The sequence below is a fragment of the Hylobates moloch genome, unplaced genomic scaffold, assembly GCF_009828535.3.
Source record: "Hylobates moloch isolate HMO894 unplaced genomic scaffold, HMol_V3 SCAFFOLD_5, whole genome shotgun sequence".
NCBI classification, from domain to species: Eukaryota; Metazoa; Chordata; class Mammalia; order Primates; family Hylobatidae; genus Hylobates; species Hylobates moloch.
The window spans coordinates 66,089,995-66,107,895 of NW_026652280.1; the positions used below are offsets into that span (position 1 = coordinate 66,089,995).

The 17,901-nt window shown below is 41.3% G+C and overlaps 1 non-coding gene across 1 annotated transcript; it reads right to left on the minus strand.

Moving 5' to 3' along the window:
* Positions 1-6,932: 6,932 nt before the first annotated feature.
* LOC116470074 (small nucleolar RNA SNORA48) lies at positions 6,933-7,066 on the minus strand. Its single transcript, XR_004248505.1, has one exon. It is a non-coding gene; the product is annotated as a small nucleolar RNA SNORA48 (small nucleolar RNA).
* Between the last annotated feature and the right edge of the window lie 10,835 nt (positions 7,067-17,901).

Genomic DNA, 17,901 nt, shown 5'->3' on the forward strand with positions numbered 1-17,901 from the left:
CAAAGTCAACATTTTTTAAGTGTCTGACTCAGTAATTTTAGCATAATCATTACCACTGTCTAGTCCCAAAACAATTTTATCACCCCCTCCTAAAATGCGTAGGCACTAGCTGTCACTCCTCATTCTGCACACCCCATACCACTATCTAATCTGTGTCTGTTTCTATGTCTTTACCTACTGTGGACATTTCATACTTGCTATACTCTATCTTTTTTTATTCTAGCAATTCTAGTGGGTCTGAAATGGTATCTCACTGTGTTTTTGATTTGCATTTCCCTAATGATTCATGGTATTGAGCATCTTTTCTTTTCCTGTGCTTGTTGGCCATTTTATATCTTCTTTGGAGAAATGTCTATTCAAATCCTTTGCCCATTTTTAATTCGATTTTCTGTATTTTTTTTTTTTTTTTTGAGATGGAGTCTCGCTCTGTCACCCGGGCTGGAGTGCAGGGGCGTGATCTCTGCTCACTGCAAGCTCCGCCTCCCAGATTCATGCCATTCTCCTGCCTCAGCCTCCCCAGTAGCTGGGACTACAGGCACCAGCCACCACACCCGGCTAATTTTTTGTATTTTTTGTAGAGACGGGGTTTCACTGTGTTAGCCAGGATGGTCTCGATCTCCTGACCTCATGATCCGCCTGCCTCGGCCTCCCAAAGTGCTGGGATTACAGACGTGAGCCACTGTGCCTGGCCGATTATCTGTTATTTTCATGTTTGAGTGTGAGTGTTTTTTTATATACACAAGTCCTTTATTAGATACATGATTTGCAGATATTTTGTCACGTTCTTTGGGTTGTCTTTTCATTTTCTTGATGGTGTCATTTGAAGCCAAAAATTTTTATTTTAACGATGTTCCGTTGATCTATTTTTTTTTCTTCTATTGGGTATGCTTTTGGTGTAATAGCTAAGAAACTATTGACTAGTTCATGGTTACAAAGATTTATGCCTATGTTTACTTTCAAGGGTTTTACAGTTTTAGGCCTTACATTTAGGTCTATTATGCATTTCAGGTTAATTTTTGTGTATGGTGTGAGATGCAGATAGTGGTACAATTTAATTCTTTTGTATTTTTTGAGCTTTCTTGAAAATCAATTTACCCTAAATATGTGGGCTTATTTCTGGACTCTCAATTGTGTTGCAATTATCTATACGTCAATCTATCTTTGTGCCAATATCTCATATCTTGATTACTGTAACTTTACAGTAAGTTTGAAATTGAGAAGTATGAGTCCTCTAATTTTGTTGTTCTTTTTTGAGATTGTTTTGGTTATTCTGGGTTCTGTGGATTTCCACATGAATTTTAGGACCATCTTGTCTATTTCTTCAAGAAGGCAATTGAAATTTTGGTTGGGATTGCATTAAATTTGTAGGTCATTTGGGAGATTATTGACATCTTACCAATATTAAGCCTACAAATTCGTAGACATGGGATTTCTTTCTATTTATTTAGGTATTGTTAAATGTCTTCAAATTATGTCTTATAGTTTTCAGTATTCAAGTCTTGCACTTTGTTAGTTAAATGTATTCCTTTTGATGCTATGGTAAAATGGAATTGATTTCTTAATTTCACTTTTGATTTGCTTTTTGTTAGTATATAGAAATACAGTTAAATTTTGTGTATTGAGTTCGTATCCTGCAGCCTTGCTGAATATATTTTATTGGTTCTAATAGATTTTCTTGTGGATTCTTTAGGATTTTCAATATACCAGTTACGTCATCTGTGAATAGAGATAGTTTTCCAATCTTGAGGCTTATTTCTCTTTCTCATCTTCTCTCCCTGGCTAGAACTTAAGTATAATGTTGAATAGAAGGGGTGAGAGTGGACATTCCTATCTTGTTCCTAATCTTGGGATGGGGGACAGCATTCGGTCTTTCATAATTATGATGTTAGTGTGCGTTTTATCAAGTTGAGGAAGTTTACTTTTATTCTCAATTGGTTAATGCTTTTAATGTGAAAGGCTGTTGGATTTTTAAAAGTGCTTTTACATCCATTGAGATGATCATGTGTTTTTGTCTTTTATTCTATTAATATGATGCATTACACTGATTAATTTTGCATTTTGAACCAACCTGTATTACTAGAATAAATCCCACTTGGTGATGTTGCATAATCCTTTTTATATATTGCTATATTAAACTTGCTAGTATTTTGTTAAGGATTTTTGCATCTATTTTCATAAGCTATATTGTTTACAGTTTCCTTTGCTATGTATGTGTCTGAATATCAGGGTTAAAACTGGGATCCTGTCATGAATTGGAAAGTTTCACCCCTATTTTTTGGAAAAGTTTGTTAAGGATTGGTGTTCATTCTTCTTTAAACATTTGATAAAATTCAACAATGAAGACATCTGGCCTGGCATTTTCTTTATGGACGATTTTTCATTACTAATTTAATCTTTTTTCTTGTTATAGGTATATTCAGATGTGTTTCTTCTTGGGTCAGTTTTGGTAGATTTTGTCTTTAGAGGAATTTTTCCATTTCATATTGGTTGTTTAATTTATTGGCATACTCTTGCTCATAGTATTCCCTTATAGCCTTTTTTTTTTTTTTTTTTTTTTTTTGAGACAGAGTCTCCCTCTGTCGCCCAGGCTGGAGTGCAGTGGTGCGATCTCGGCTCACTGCAAGTTCTGCCTCCCAGGTTCACACCATTCTCCTGCCTCAGCCTCCCTAGTAGCTGGGACTACAGGCGCCCGCCACCAGGCCCAGCTAATTTTTTGTAGTTTTAGTAGAGACGGGGTTTTACCTTGTTAGCCAGTTTGGTCTCGATCTCCTGACCTTGTGACCCACCCGCCTCGGACTCCCAAAGTGCTGGGATTACAGGCGTGAGCCACTGCGCCTGGCCTATAGCCGTTTTTTATTTCTGTAAGATTGGTAGTAACATTCCTCTTTCGCTCCTGCTTTTAGTAATTTGAGCCTTCTCTCTCATTTTGTTACTCTAGCTACAAGTTTGTCAATTTTGTTAAGTTTTCCAAAGAATCAACTTTTGGCTTCATTTTATTGTTTTCCTAGTCTCAATTTCATTCATTTCCACTCTAATCTTTATGTTTCTCTCCTTTCCGCTTGCTTTGGGTTTAGTTTTCTCTTCTTTTTCTCGTTTTTAAGGTAGAAGTTTCACTTAAAGATTTGAAAGCGCTCCTCTTTTTTAATACAGTCCTTTACAGCTATAAATCTACCTCTTAGCACTGTTTTCACTGCATTCCATAAACGTTGGTATGCTGTTTTCATTTTCATCCATCTCAAAGTATTTTCTCATTTCCCTTATGATTTCTTCTTTGACCTATTATTATCAGATTTTTGTTATTTAATTTCCACATACTAATAAATTTTCTACATTTCCTTCTATTAAAATACCTAATTTCATTCCACTGCAATTAGAAAACATACTTTATTATTTCAATATTTTAAATTTATTGAGACTGGTTGAACAGCCTACCATATTGTCTATCCTTGAGAATGTTTCACTTGGCAAAAATGTGAATTTTGCGGCCAGGCGCGGTGGCTCATGCTTGTAATCCCAGCACTTTGGGAGGCCGAGGCGGGCGGATCACGAGGTCAGGAGATCGAGATCATGGTGAAACCCCGTCTCTACTAAAAAAATACAAAAAATTAGCCGGGCGTGGTGGCGGGCGCCTGTAGTCCCAGCTACTCGGAGAGGCTGAGGCAGGAGAATGACGTGAACCCGGGAGGCAGAGCTTGCAGTGAGCCGAGATTGCACCACTGCACTCCAGCCTGGGCGACAGAGCGAGACTCCGCCTCAAGAAAAAAAAAAAAAAAAGTGAATTTTGCTATAGTTGGGTGGAGTGTTCCACAAATGTCTGCTTAAGCTAGTTGGTTTATACTGTTTTCAAGTCTTCTATTTCCTTGTTGATCTTATCCCTAATCATTCTATCAAGTATTGAAAATGAAATATTAGAGTTATGGAGTATTAATGTTGAATCATCTATTTCTCCCTTCAATTCTGTCAGTTTTTGCTTTATCTGTTTTGGGGGCTCCCTTGTTAGGTATGTGCATGTTTATAAATGTTACATATTCCTGATGAATTGACTCATTATTTTAAAACCTCCTCCTTTTTCTCTAGTAAACTTTGTTGTCTTAAAATATGTTTTGTCTGATATTAGCTCCACTCCAGCTCTCTTTTTAGTACTGTTTTATGGCATATATTTTCTAGCCTTTTACTTCCAACCTGTTTGTGATTTTAATCTAAAGCATATCTCTTGTAGACAACATACAGTTGCATCAGGTGTTTTTTATTTCCATTTTGCCAACCTCTGTCTTTTGATTGGAATACTTATTTCATTTACATTTAATGTAATTATTATAAAATAGGATTTATGCCTGCCATTGGGCTATTTGCTTTCTGTATATCTTATGTCTTTTTGTTCTTCTACTACAGACTTCTTTAAATTAAATAGATATTTTCTAGTATAGCATCTTTATTCCCTTATTGCTTCTTTTCCTACATGCTTTGGAATTATTTTCTTAGTGGTTGCTCTGGGGATTACAGTTAACATTGTAACTTGCTACTATCTAGCTCAGATTAATACCAATTTAATTTCAATAGTATCCAAAATTTGCTCCAATATAGCTCCACTATCTTTCTCCTTACTTCTCATTATGATTTCAAACAAATTATATCCTTGTACCTTATAAGCACATTCACACAGTTATAAAATTATTGCTTTATACAGTTATCTTTTAAATTAGATAGGAGTAAAAAGAGTTACAAAAACTATATTTATACTGTCTTTTACAATTACCTGTGTGTTTATCTTTACCAGTGCTTTTTATTTCTTTATGTAGACTTCAGTTTCTCTCTAGTGCCCTTCGATTCCAATCAAAAGAATTCCTTTTAAGTATTCTGTGTAGAACACACCTACTAGTGAACAAATTCTCTCATTTTTGTTTTTTTGGGCATGTCTTAATTTCTCATTTTTGTTTAAAATATAGTTTTGCTGAATATGGAATTTTTAGTTGACAGTTTTTCCCAGTACTTATATATATAATCCCATTGCTTTTTGGTTTCTATGGTTTCTTAAAAGAAGTCACTTATAAACTTTCATGTGGTGAATAACTTCTCTCTGGCTGCATTTAAGATTCATTCTTTGTCTTTGTTTTTGTTTCTGGTAAAATATACATAGCATAAAATTTATCATTTAACCATTTTAAGTGTACAATTCTGTGGCATTCACATTAAGCACACATGTATTTCAAATTAAGTAAATTCACATGGTTGTTCAGTCATCACTACCATCTGATGTGATTTGCATATTCACCCTCTCCAAATCTCATGTTGAAATGATGTAATTTCCCTTGTTGGAGGTAGGGTCTGGTGGGAGGTATTTGCGTCGTGGAGGTGGATCCTTCATGAATGGCTTGGTGCCCTCCACATAGTAATAAGTGAGTTCTGTAGTTCATGCAAGAGATAATCGTTTAAAGGAGACTGGAACCTCTCTTCCTCTCTCTGGCTCCCTTTCTTGCCATGTGACATGCCAGCTCCCCTTCCCTTCTGCCATGAGTAAAAGTTTCCTGAGGCCTCACTAGAAGCTGAGCAGATGCAGGTTCCATACTTGACAGCCTACAGACCTGTGAGACAAATACACCTCTTTTCTTTATAAATTACCCAGTCTCAGGTATTCCTTTACAGTAATGCAAAATGGAACACAATCCATCTCCAGAAATTTTTCATCCTCCCAAACTAAAATTCAACACCTATTAAACAATTACTCCCAAATCTCCCATCTTCCCAATGCCTGGAAGCCTCAATTCTACTCTTTGTCTCTATACATTTGGCTGTTTTGGGTGCCTCATATAAGTGGAATTGCACAACATCTGTCCTTTTGTGCCTGGCTTATTTCATTAAGGAAAATATCTTCAAGATTCATTTATGCTATAGTATGTGTCGGAATTTTCTTCCTTTCATAGCTAAATAATATCCCATGGTGTGGGTATACCACATTTTGTTTGTCTATTCATCTGCCAATGGACATTTGAGAAATTTACACCTTTTGGCTATTGTGAAGAATGCTGATATATGAGCATTGGTGTGCTATTTATGGCTTCTGAGAGCGTGATTATGATGTGCTTACATGTAGATATCTTTGGATTTATTCTATTTGGAATTCTTTAAGATTCTTTTTTTTTTTTTTTTTTTTTTTTGAGATGGAGTCTTGCTCTGTCACCCAGGCTGGAGTGCAATGATATGATTTTGGCTCACTGCAACCCCTGTCTCCCAGGTTCAAGCAATTCTCCTGCTTCAGCCTCCCTAGTAGCTGGAATTACAAGCACCCACTACCACACCCAGCTAATTTTTGTATTTTTAGTAGAGATGGGGTTTCACCATGTTGGCCAGGCTGGTCTTGAACTCTTGACCTCAGGATCCTCCTGCCTCGGCCTCCCAAAGTGCTGGGATTACAGGCTTGAGCCACTGTGCCCAGCTGGAATTCATTAAGATTCTTGAATGTGTAGATTTCAAATTTGTATAGTTTTCAGTTTATTTCTTTAAATATTCTTTCTTCTCCTTTTGTCTCTCCTCTCCTGTGACTTCCATTTTACCTGTATTGGTACACTTGATGATGTCCTATAGGTATCCGAGACTGTTTATTTTCCTTCATTCTTTTTTCCTTTTATTTTTCAAACTAGGTAATCTCAATTGACCTGTCTTAAAGTTCGCTGATTCTTTCTTTTACAAGCTCAAATCTACTTTGAATATGATGATAATTTTTCATAATTTGATTATTTTCATTTTCAACTCCAGGATTTCTACTTGGTTCTTTTTAAATAATTTTCTTCTCTTTATTGATATTGTCTATTTGGTGAAACATCATTCTCATACATATCTTTAATTATTTGAACATAGTTTCTTTTAGTTTTGATTAAATCTTTGTCTAAAACTGTTGTCTATCTTGCTAAGAAATTTGTGTTACTGTGTTCCCCCGGTGTGTCCAAGGCATGAACCAGGCATGGGCACAGACCAAAGGCCAAGCTGAGATAAACAAGGGGTTGCTTTGTCCCTGGCTGATATGGGATGAATGTCACAGCCAGATGCCACTCTACCCAGGTCAGAGGCATTGACTGCAATTCTACCTGTGTATGAGTCATACATTCCAATTTTTGTTGGTTTCATTTTGTTGTTGTTGAAAACTGGGCATTTAAAAAATAGAATGTGGCAACTATGGATATCAGATTCCTCACCCTTCCCCAGGTTTTGTTGTTGCAGGTATTGTTGTTTGTTTGCCTATTATTATTTTTTGAGACAGAGTCTCGCTCTGTTGCCCAGGCTGGAGTGCAGTGGTGCAATCTCAGCTCACTGCAAGCTCTGCCTCCTGGGTTCACACCATTCTGCTGCCTCAGATTCCCAAGTAGCTGGGACTATAGGCACCCGCCACCACGCCTGGCTAATTTTTTTTATTTTATTTTTATTTTTAGTAGAGATGGGATTTCACTGTGTTTGCCAGGATGGTCTCAATCTTCTGACCTCATGACCTGCCCACCTTGGCCTCCCAAAGTGTGGGGATTACAGGCATGAGCCACCACTCCTAGCCTAAATTTTATTTTTTAATTGAAAAATAATTATACATATTCATGGGGGTATATAGTGATGTTTTGATATATATATAACGTGTAGTAATCAGATCAGGGTAATTATCCTTTTAAGCTTTTTGTCAGCATCTTGTTAGTCCTAACTGCTAACATTGCCACAGGAATCTCCAATATTAAACAATTGTTGCTGATTGTTTTCCGCAAATTACCTAGAGGTAGAACTGTTCACAGAGATGGAACTCGGAGTCAAGTGAAATAAAGGCAAGTCTTGAAAAATTGAGTTTTTTAGTGACTTGCTAGACAGGTCAAATAGTGACAGTTCTCTAGGGATGGGGCTTTAGGGGAACTCCAGCCCTCATCTGTCTCCTCTAGTGGCTGCTGGTTTTCAAGAGGGGCATGGGATTAGGGCAAGTAAAGATGCCACAAACCTGTTCTTACAAGATTCTACTGTTTTTCTTGAATAAACCCTCCTCAGATTGTTGCAAGCCTTTAGTTAATTTCCAGAATTCCAACAAAATTGATTTTGGCAGTTCTTGGTAGCTTTTTTATTTCTTTTATAGGAGAATAGATATACAAAAGGCTTTGCTGTTCTGGAAAACTGAATCTTGCAATGCAAGTAAAAGTCAAGCATGCAGAGAAGGCAATAAAGAGCATCCCAGGAAGTGGGGCTAGCAGAGTAGAGGTAGAAGCCTGAGAGAGGGTGGCTCACGAAATGTGGCTCAGTGTGGCTGAGACAGAGGGTTCCCTTGGGAATGCACGCAGAAGATAAAGATGGGAATTTAAGCAGTGACCAAACCCAAGGGGCCTTTATTCCAGGTTATTTTTCTCCGGCTTTTAACATTTAAGATTTTAGATCATAATAGGGAAAAGCTGTGGTTCCAGGATAGTTCTTTCATTTGTCACCTATTTGCCTCCAGTTGCATCACACCACCTAGCTCCTGGGCTCTGTAGATCACAATCTGCCACCTGTCCTCTCTTCTCCTCCCCAGGAAAGAGAAAACACCAGCAGAACTGGGCCCACGGCCTCATGCTGACTACTGGGAGGAATCTGGCGCTTAGCCCTTGCCTCAGAATGTCCTTTCCTCCCTAAAGCCCGTAGAACCAGTATGCGCTTTCTCGGGGTGAATGTACAGATGATTTGTTAGGTAAATTGGCAGAAACCTTAAGATTACAAGGAGAAAGATAGAGGGTCATCAGACTGTGCTTGCAGAGCTGAAAGAAGCTGTCTTCTACATTACAGGTTTTCCCCTCCTATTTTCCCTTGCGCTAACCCTGAAAACCTTCTTAATTTGGTAGCATGCCAAACCCACAATCTGCCTTTCACCCTTACAGATTTATGGCAAGCTGTATTTCACCTAAGAAATGTAGTGAAGAGATTATTGTGTGGGGATCCGATCTAGCCCAAATCCTTCTGATCCACCACTATGGACAAGTTGCTCCTAACCTTCCTCTCTGTTATCTCGTCTCCTCTTCTGTCAGATGACAATGATAATCCCCACCCCTGGCTGACCTAATACAGTCTAATACAGACTTTAGGAAAGTGACTTGAAATCAGAAAACTGTAAGCTCCTTGACAAAAAGTTCCCACTTAAAGACAGGCTTTCTCCTTATCCTTACAAGGATGATTTCCGGCTTAGCACGGATTTACAAACACCGTGAGTTCCAGTTCTGAACTGTGTAGCTCTGCCCCTGAACATCCACAGGGGAAGCAATGCTTATTATGGTTGGGATTTCAGTCCAGATGAGAGAGTGCTAACTGCAGCAGGTGAGAAGGGCGGCGAGTGGGGAGGAGACCACAGGCCTGCTCCCAGCTGCACCCCTCACTCATTCCAGACAGACCAGTCATTGTGTTCCAAATCAGATTCTGCCCATTAGATCCATGTGGGAGAAGGGAGCTCTGCTTTTTTTTTTTTTTTTCGTTTAAACATAAGCAGTTTTACAAATAAAGTTCTTGCTTAAACTTTACTTAGCTACCATCCAAGTAAGCTTTCTGGGAGAAACACCCGTGAGCCCTGCTGCTGCAAGCCCCTCGTGCCTCTGTGTGGGGTGAGTGAGCAGGTCTGAGTTTTTTTGTTTGTTTGTTTGTTTGTTTTTGAGACAGAGTCTCACTCTGTCACCCAGGCTGAAGTGCAGTGGCATGATCTCAGCTCACTGCAACCTCTGCATCCCAGGTTCAAGCGATTCTCCTGCCTCAGCCTCCCAAGTAGCTGGGATTACAGGCACCCACCACCATATCCAGCTAATTTTTTTATTTTTAGTAGAAATAGGGTTTCACCATGTTAGCCAGGATGGTCTCCATCTCCTGACATCATGATCCGCCTGCCTCGGCCTCCCAAAGTGCTGGGATTACAGGTGTGAGCCACCACGACTGGCCAGGTCTGAGTTTTACATTGTGCCCAGGTAGTGATGTGGAGGAATTTTGAGGGGAGTGGGCCCCACACCAGGGAGCTCACACGGGATGCTGCTGGATCCACCTGGCTGGGAGTATAGGAACAGAGGGGAAGGAACAAACTCCAAAATCTTTAGGAGATTCACTCGACCAATTTCATGACTTCTGGGTTGGGACAGAGTGGGAGAGGAAAGGGCTGGGATGGGCCTCGGGTTCTGGTTTGAGTCCCATCCACCAAAACAGTGAATGAGCCGGAGAAGGAAGAGGACCTTGGTTTAGAACGTGTCAAAGCTGGGTGTTTCCGGGATGGTCAAGCGACTAGATTCCATAGGCAGATGGACATAGAAAGGGTCAAAGGCTGTTTTTGTTGTTTTGCTTTATTTTTTTAGAATAATCATCATTGTAACACCAATCCTTATTAATTCAGGTCATCTTCACAACAAGATACAGATTCTATTATCCTGCTGATAGGCTGTGGGAAAACTGCTGGTAGAGAGGAAGAAGCTGGCAATGGGCGTGCCAGCTGATGATGAGTGGAACAAAGTCTACGAGGAGTGGGAGGTGGAAGCTTGGACGGAGCAGGTGGCAAGGAGAACTCATCCACTGAGACATAAGGAAAGAAGACGTCAGTGTGTTCACATGCGGGGCCTTGCCTGGTGGTTGGATGTTCTTGCCAAAAGAGGAACAATGAAGTGGATGGACTTGGGCAGGGGCCTTGAGGGCAATAGTGAGGTGTGGGACAGCCTCTGAGGGCAGTGAGTGAGGGGCCAGGCAGGAGCCCGTGTGTTCGCTGTGGCTCTTCTATGCTGCAGACTGGGAGGGAGGAGAGCAGAGATGGCTGGCCGCCTAGCCCAGCTCCATCAACCCTCTTTCTTTCCTTTTGTTTGGAGAGGCAATGTGACTAGCCAAAACTTCCCTGTGTCTCAGCCTCTCTTGCATCCAGGGAAGGCATGTGTCAGAGTTCTGGCCAATGGGGTGGAAACAGAAGTTCTTAGCTTGTCTTTCCAGAAAAGATTTTCTTTTAAATTGGTTTGTGTTTTGTTTATGGGAATGCTCAGCTGGCACATGCCCTTTGCCCTTTACCCTTCCTTCCCCTTTCCTACCTGGAATGCAGATGCAGTGCTGGAGGTGAAGCAGCCACATGGTGACCAGGAGGCAACAAGCATGAAGACAAAAGCCACATGCTAACAAAGAGTGAATGAAGAGAAAGAGCCTGTTGGGAGCATTCTATGTGTACTTATTAGCCTCGTAGATTTCTTTTATGGGGGAATAAAATAAAACCTCCATTTAATGAAGCCACTGATGTCAGCTTTTATTACACACAGCCAATTGTAGGGTCAACTGATGTGGAAGGGAAAACAGATTGTGGGGCTGCTCTAGGACTAGCGGTCTGCAAGACAGGGCAAAAGGGGGTGGAGTGTCTTGGTGAAATAGAGGATTTATAATCAACTGTGGGGCCTAGACAGATTAGGGAAGAACAAGAGGCCTACAGAAAGCTAGGAAACTGGAGGACGGGGGTTAACTGCACATAGAAGTCTGTAAGCTTATTGTGGGAAGACCTGGGTGCTAAGAGAGGGCAGGAACGTGGAACTGGGTGTTGATTCTGGTGTGGCCTATGACAGGTGTGACAAGGCCTAGGACGGATGCAAGAGACATGCAGGTCACTGTGAAGCCATGGACGACAGAACTTGCTCCAAGCTGGGCTCACAATGGGCAACCTTTCTTGGGGATGCCTGAGACAGTTCAGTCAAGGTCAAAGCCAATTTCCCCTCCTTTCAAACCATGGTGGGCTTGTCATAACTTCCTCAGTCCCATTGGGTGTCCTTTGGCTCTGTTCTTAGCCTGGCTTACCCTTCTCTTCTCTCCCCATCAAAGATAATTCCCACTGCAAGGGCATTAGTGGATATTTTTCAGAAACTGGCAAGGCTCCGTCAGTAATGTTTCCCTAGAACTGCAAATTTAAGCCAGTCTCCAAAACTCAGTAACCTGGTAGTAAATCATTATACTCTATTTTCCAAAGAAAATGTCACTTCTAGGATGGATATCCATTTTTGGCTCTTCATAAAATGACCAATGGCCCCATAATAAGACAGCCACTATAGAAACCAAGCCAGATCTGGATGAGTAACAGAGGGAGATATTAGTGGAGTGTGTACATTAAGGGCCTGGCTGTGCCCGCTCCTGCCCACAGCCCCTAATCAGCCAGTTGGCCCCTGAGAGCACCTAGGCCCTGCGCTGGTTTGATGGAAGCACTCCTTCTCTCTCGTCCTCTGTGCCATTAGTCCTCTCCTTGTTTCTAACTCGTAACCAAAACAGTAATGTCCTCACAGCAGCTCCCTGTGTTCCTGCCAGCAAGGTCTCTACGGCAGTCTTGAGAATCTTCCGAAATCTCTCTTCAGACCCATTAGCTGGAGAGTGATGAAGCTCCAAGCTGTAAGACTGGGTGATTTGTTACCCGAGAAACATTTCATTTTAATTCTTTAAGAAATTGCTCAGAGTGATTCTTGGGGAAAAAGAAAAAAACAAAAAAATCCCACAGTTGAATCTTTTCATAGTCAAAACCACTTGCTGTTAAAATCATTGACTACATTTTTTCTGGAATGCTTGACTGATTACACTCGCTCTTCTCCAGAAATATTGACGGTTTCTCAGGCTCTATTGGTTCCCCAAGCACACATAACACACAATCCTTGGCAAAATCACTAAAGGAATCATTTATATGGGCTAGAAGACTGCAGGTCTGCCTGGAGAATTGCATTATTTCTTATCTCAACTATACTGCTGTCACCCTCTAAGGGGGCCTGCTGCACGGCTCCCTGGAGACCCCCACCGCAGGGCCAGAAGCTGCTGGCTGCAGCTGCCTCATGCCAAGGGCTGTGTATTAGTCATGAGACAGAGGAGTAGAAGTCCTGGTCACTTCTTTCCCTCCAGAGGGTGGTTCCACACTGTCCCAGGGGACACTGGAGGCCACATGGGCTTCGATAGGATACTGAGTGACAAAGAAATGGTTCAGAGTGCCTGTTCAGGACTGGGACATGCCTGGCCTTGCCTAGTTAGCCAGCATCTGCCTAACTCTTACTTCCTCATCTAGAATATTGTTCCCCACCTCATTTGATTCTTTAGGGGACTGCTATGGACTGAATGTTGGTGTCTCTCCCAGACTCACATGTGGAAATCCTAATCCCTCATGTGATAGTATTAGCAAGTGGAGCCTTTAGGAAGTAATAAGGACACGAGGCTGGAGCCTTCATGAATGGGATTAGTGCCTTTGTCAAAGGGGTCCCAGGGAGCTCTCTGGCACTCTCTCCACCAGGTGAGGACGCAATGAAAAGACAGCAGTCTGCAACACGAAAGAAAACCTGACCATGGGGGCGCCTGATCTTGGACTTCCAGGCTCCAAAACTGTGGGAAATAGATTTCTGTTCTTTCTAAGCCACCCCATCCATGGCACTTGGTTACAGCAGCCCGAACTGACTAAGGATGAAATCAGATTAGGGCAGGGCGCGGTGGCTCACGCATACAGTCCCAGCACTTTGGGAAGCCAAGGCAGGCGGATCGCAAGGTCAGGAGTTCAAGACCAGCCTGACCAACATGGTGAAACCCCGTCTCTACTAAAAATACAAAAATTAGCTGGGCATGGTGGCACATGCCTGTAATCCCAGCTACTCAGGAGGCTGAGGCAGGAGAATCATTTGAACCTGGGAGGCGGAGTTTGCAGTGAGCCGAGATCACGCCACTGCACTCCAGGCTGGGTGACAGAGACAGACTCCATCTCAAAAAAAAAAAAAAAGAAGAAATCAGATAAAACAGTTAAAGAGCTACACACAGTGCCACTGCCTGGCGTTCTGTAAGCTGTCCATAAAGGGTCACTGATATTCTTGCACTTGATGGCAATGTTCTCTGGGAGGCTAACGCAATTTTGATCCTGAACCAAACTGGAAAATAACATTACTCCTAAAATGCATGCAAACATATGCTTACTTGAAAATTAGTGGTTCTTAACCCAATTATGTATCTGGAGTACGGAAGGGAAAGAGAGTGCAGGGAACGTCTATTAGATTTATAATGCAAACAACCCAAAGTAAACATCGAAGAAAACTTCTTGGCTCCTGGTTGAATGTGCAGGAGACATGGTGGTTCCTAGGAAGGGCCCAAACCCGTGGGGGATGCCAGACATTTCCTAAAGGTGGGCTGTGCTGACAGATTTCTATAGTAATTAAAGGAAGCCTGGGTTTGAAGTTTGAGAAACACTAATACATATGTTGAAATATTTTATAGCGCATTGCTCTATATTTTTATTGTTTTCAGTAAATATTCATGAAACATCCAATCAGCCTCTGAATGCCCTTCAGAATAGGGAAGAAATACCCCAAGCTTCCTGTATTCTCTCATGCCCTGGTCAACAGGAAGCACCAGGCAGAATCCTCTACCAAGGAATGTTTATTTAGAAAAAAACCAACAAATATTTATTGAGCACCTACTACATGCTAGTCACTGTTTCAGTGTGGGGGATAGAGTGTCTCTCGTTCAGTGGTGAACAGGAGAAAGTGTCTACCCTTATGGAGTTTACATCTAGTCAGGGAGATAAACACTGAATAAACAACAAATAATATAATTTAAGATGATGATAGGTGCTGTGTTAGTCAGGGTTCTCCAGAGAGACAGAAACAGTAGTATGGATGGATAGGTAGGTAGGCAGACAGAGAGATAGATTTACAGGTAGATGAGAGGGGATTTATTAGGGGAATTGGTTCACACAACTATGGAGGCTGGGAAATCTTACGACAGGTTATCTTCTGCGAGTTGGAGACACTGGGATGCCAATAGTGTGGCTCAGTCTAACTCCAAAGCCTCAGAATCAGGGATGCTGATTCTGCAATCACAGAGTTACAAGGACATAACTCTCAGTGTGAGGCTGAAGGCCTGTGAACCTGGGGGCCTCTGATGTAAATGCTGGAATCCCAAAGCCAGAGAGCCTGGAGTTCTGATGTCCAAGGGTAGGAGGTGGGGCATGTTTCAGCTTCAGGAGAGAGAAAGAGAACATCCTTTTCTCTCCTTTTTTTGTTTTATCTGGGTCCCCAGCTGGTTGGATGGTGCTGTTCATGCTGAGGCAGATCTTCCCCACTCAGTTCACCGACCAGTCTCCTCTGGAAACGCCCTTATGGACACACCCAAGGTAATGCTTTAGCAGTTCTCTAGGCATTCCTTAATCCAGTCCAGTTGACACCTAAAATTAACCATCACAGGCACTAAGAAAGACATAAAAAGAAGTCCCAGGGAAATTTGTATTGGGGCAGGGGCTGCTGTTTTAAATAAGACAGAGATAGCCTAACTGAAAAGGGGAATTCTGAATCATGATAATAAGTGGATCATGGGAAGGCAGAGAGAAAAGCAGCAAACACTTTGGATGTTTCTGAAGAAAAATAATGCCTTTAACAATAAGGACATTTATCATCTCACATAACAGGAAGTTCAGAAATATGACCACCATCAGGGTTGGTTGATTTAGCAGCTCATCAGTATGAGGTGGTCTGTCTTTCTACTTGGCCATTTTCATCATGGATACCCACTCTTGGTATCCAGCAGGATGGGGCACCCGTATGAGACCCTCTCCACCCCTTAGCAGTGAGGAAGCTCTTCCTAGATGCTCCCCTGCTGAATTCCTCTCCCTTCTTGCCAGCCCAGCTTGGTTTAGGCTTGTCCACTTCTGAGTCAATGACTGACCAGGGAAATGGAATTATACTTGACCCTTGAACAACTTGGGGGCTGGGGTGCTAACACCCTGCACAGCCAAAAATTCAATAACTTTTTACTCCTCCCAAACTTCACTACTAATAGTCTACTCTTGACAGGAACCCTAGTCAATTGACACGTTTTGTATTTTATGTGTATTATATACTGTATTCTTACAATAAAGTAAGCTAGAGAAAGAGTGTTATTAAGAAAATCATAAGGAAGAGAAAATATATTTATTATTCATCAAGTGGAAGTGGACCATTATAAAGATCTTCATCCTCATCATCTTCATGTTAAGTAGGCTGAGGAGGAGGAAGAGGAGGGGTTGGTATTGCTGTCTCAGGGATGGCAGAGTTGGAGCATGTAGAAGAGGTGGAAGGGGAGGCAGGAGAGGCAGGCACACTCGGCATAACTTTATGGAAATAACAGTGTCATTTCTATCTTTTTTGCTTTTTTATTTATCTAAAAATGTTTCAGTATGATACCAATCCTTATTCCATTGTTTGCTTTAGTTTCAGTGCCCATATCATAGAAGGGTCTGTGTTGTAAGAGAAGTCAAAAGGAGTCTTGAATAATCAAAACCCTTCTGCCAGATTGTCTCATATCAATTTTTTTCTGGCACCGTTTCTCCTAAACCTTCTTCCTCATAGCTTAGCGCTGGTTTGGAAGCACTCATCTCCGTTAAGTTGTCTTGTGTTCATTCCTCTGGTGTTGTATCTATTAGCACTTGAATTTCTCCAAGATCCACATCTGAAAACCCTTTATCTGCTACTTTTTTAGCCATACCCACAATCTCTTTCATGATTTCCTTGATTGACTTTATCAAAAATCCTATGAAACCATGCACAACGTCTGGAAACAGTTTTCTCCAACAGGAATTAATTGTTTTGGGCTTGATGGCGCTCATGCTTTTTCTACAACAACGACACCTTCAGTGGTGTAATCCTTCCAGACTTGCAAGATGTTCTTTCTGTTGGGGTTTTCCTCCATAGCGTTGACATCCTTTCCATAAAGTGCCATGTGTAATAAGTTTTAAAGGTCCTCATGGCTCCCTGATTTAGAGTCTGACATGAGATGTTGCATTTGGGGGCAAGTAGACCACTTCAATGCCTTCAGGGTTGAACACATGGGGTTCTGGGTGGCCAGGGGCATTGCCCAATATCAAAACAAACTTTAAAAGGCAATCTCTTACTAGCAAAATACTTTCTGACTTCAAAGTATTCATGAAACCAATCCAGATTCTTGTTGTCCAGGCCTTCTTTTTGTACAGCCAAAGACTAGCAGGTGGTGTTTATCTTTTCCCTTCAAGGCTCTGGGATTAACTACTTTATAGATAAGGACAGTCCTGATCATAAACCCAACTGCATTTGCAATGAACAGTAGAGTTAGCCTATCCCTTCCTGCCTGAATCCTGGTGCCGGATTATCTTCCTTACTAATAAATGTCTTTTGTGGCATTTTTGTCCCCAGAATAGGGCACTTTTGTCTGCATTAAAAACCTATTCAAGCAGGTATCTTTTCTCCTCAATGATAGTTGCATCTGGGAACTCATCTGGTGCCTCTTGGTCAGCAAAAACTGCTTCTCCTGTTATCTTGACATTTTTAAAAAGCCAAATCTCTTTCCAAAGTTATCAAACCATCCTTTGCTGGCATTCAATCCTCCAGCTTTAGATCCTTCACCTTCCTTTTTCTTTAAGTTATCATATAATGACTTCTCTTTTTCTCAAATCATATTAGAATCTGTGGGAATGCCTTTCTTACAGCAATCCTATACCCATATAAAAGCTGCATTTTCAATACAAGATAAAAAGGTGTTTCACCAAAAGTGCAAAGTTTTCACACCTGCTGGCAGATCTTCTACAGTAGCTTCAGGAATTTCCTTTTCTTTTTTTTACAACGGTCCTTATTCTGGATTCATTTATGTTGAAATGGTGGGCAACTGCAGCTGCAGAACTCAATCTATGCTGCATATCAAGCAATTCAACTTTTTCTGATAATGTTATGACTTTTCTCTGCTTCGTGGGGCACTTCCAGCATCACTACTGGCACTTTATTTGGGTCCCATGGTGTTACACAAGGTTTTTGGTATTGCACTAAACATGATGAAAAATACACAAGAGCTGCAAGAGGTCTTTTTGCTACAATCAGCAATTTACTGGATGGATGAACTGCTCATGTGGAGATGGTTACTGTCACACAGCATTTTAAGTGGGTACCCACAGCACTTGAGCTCACCGGA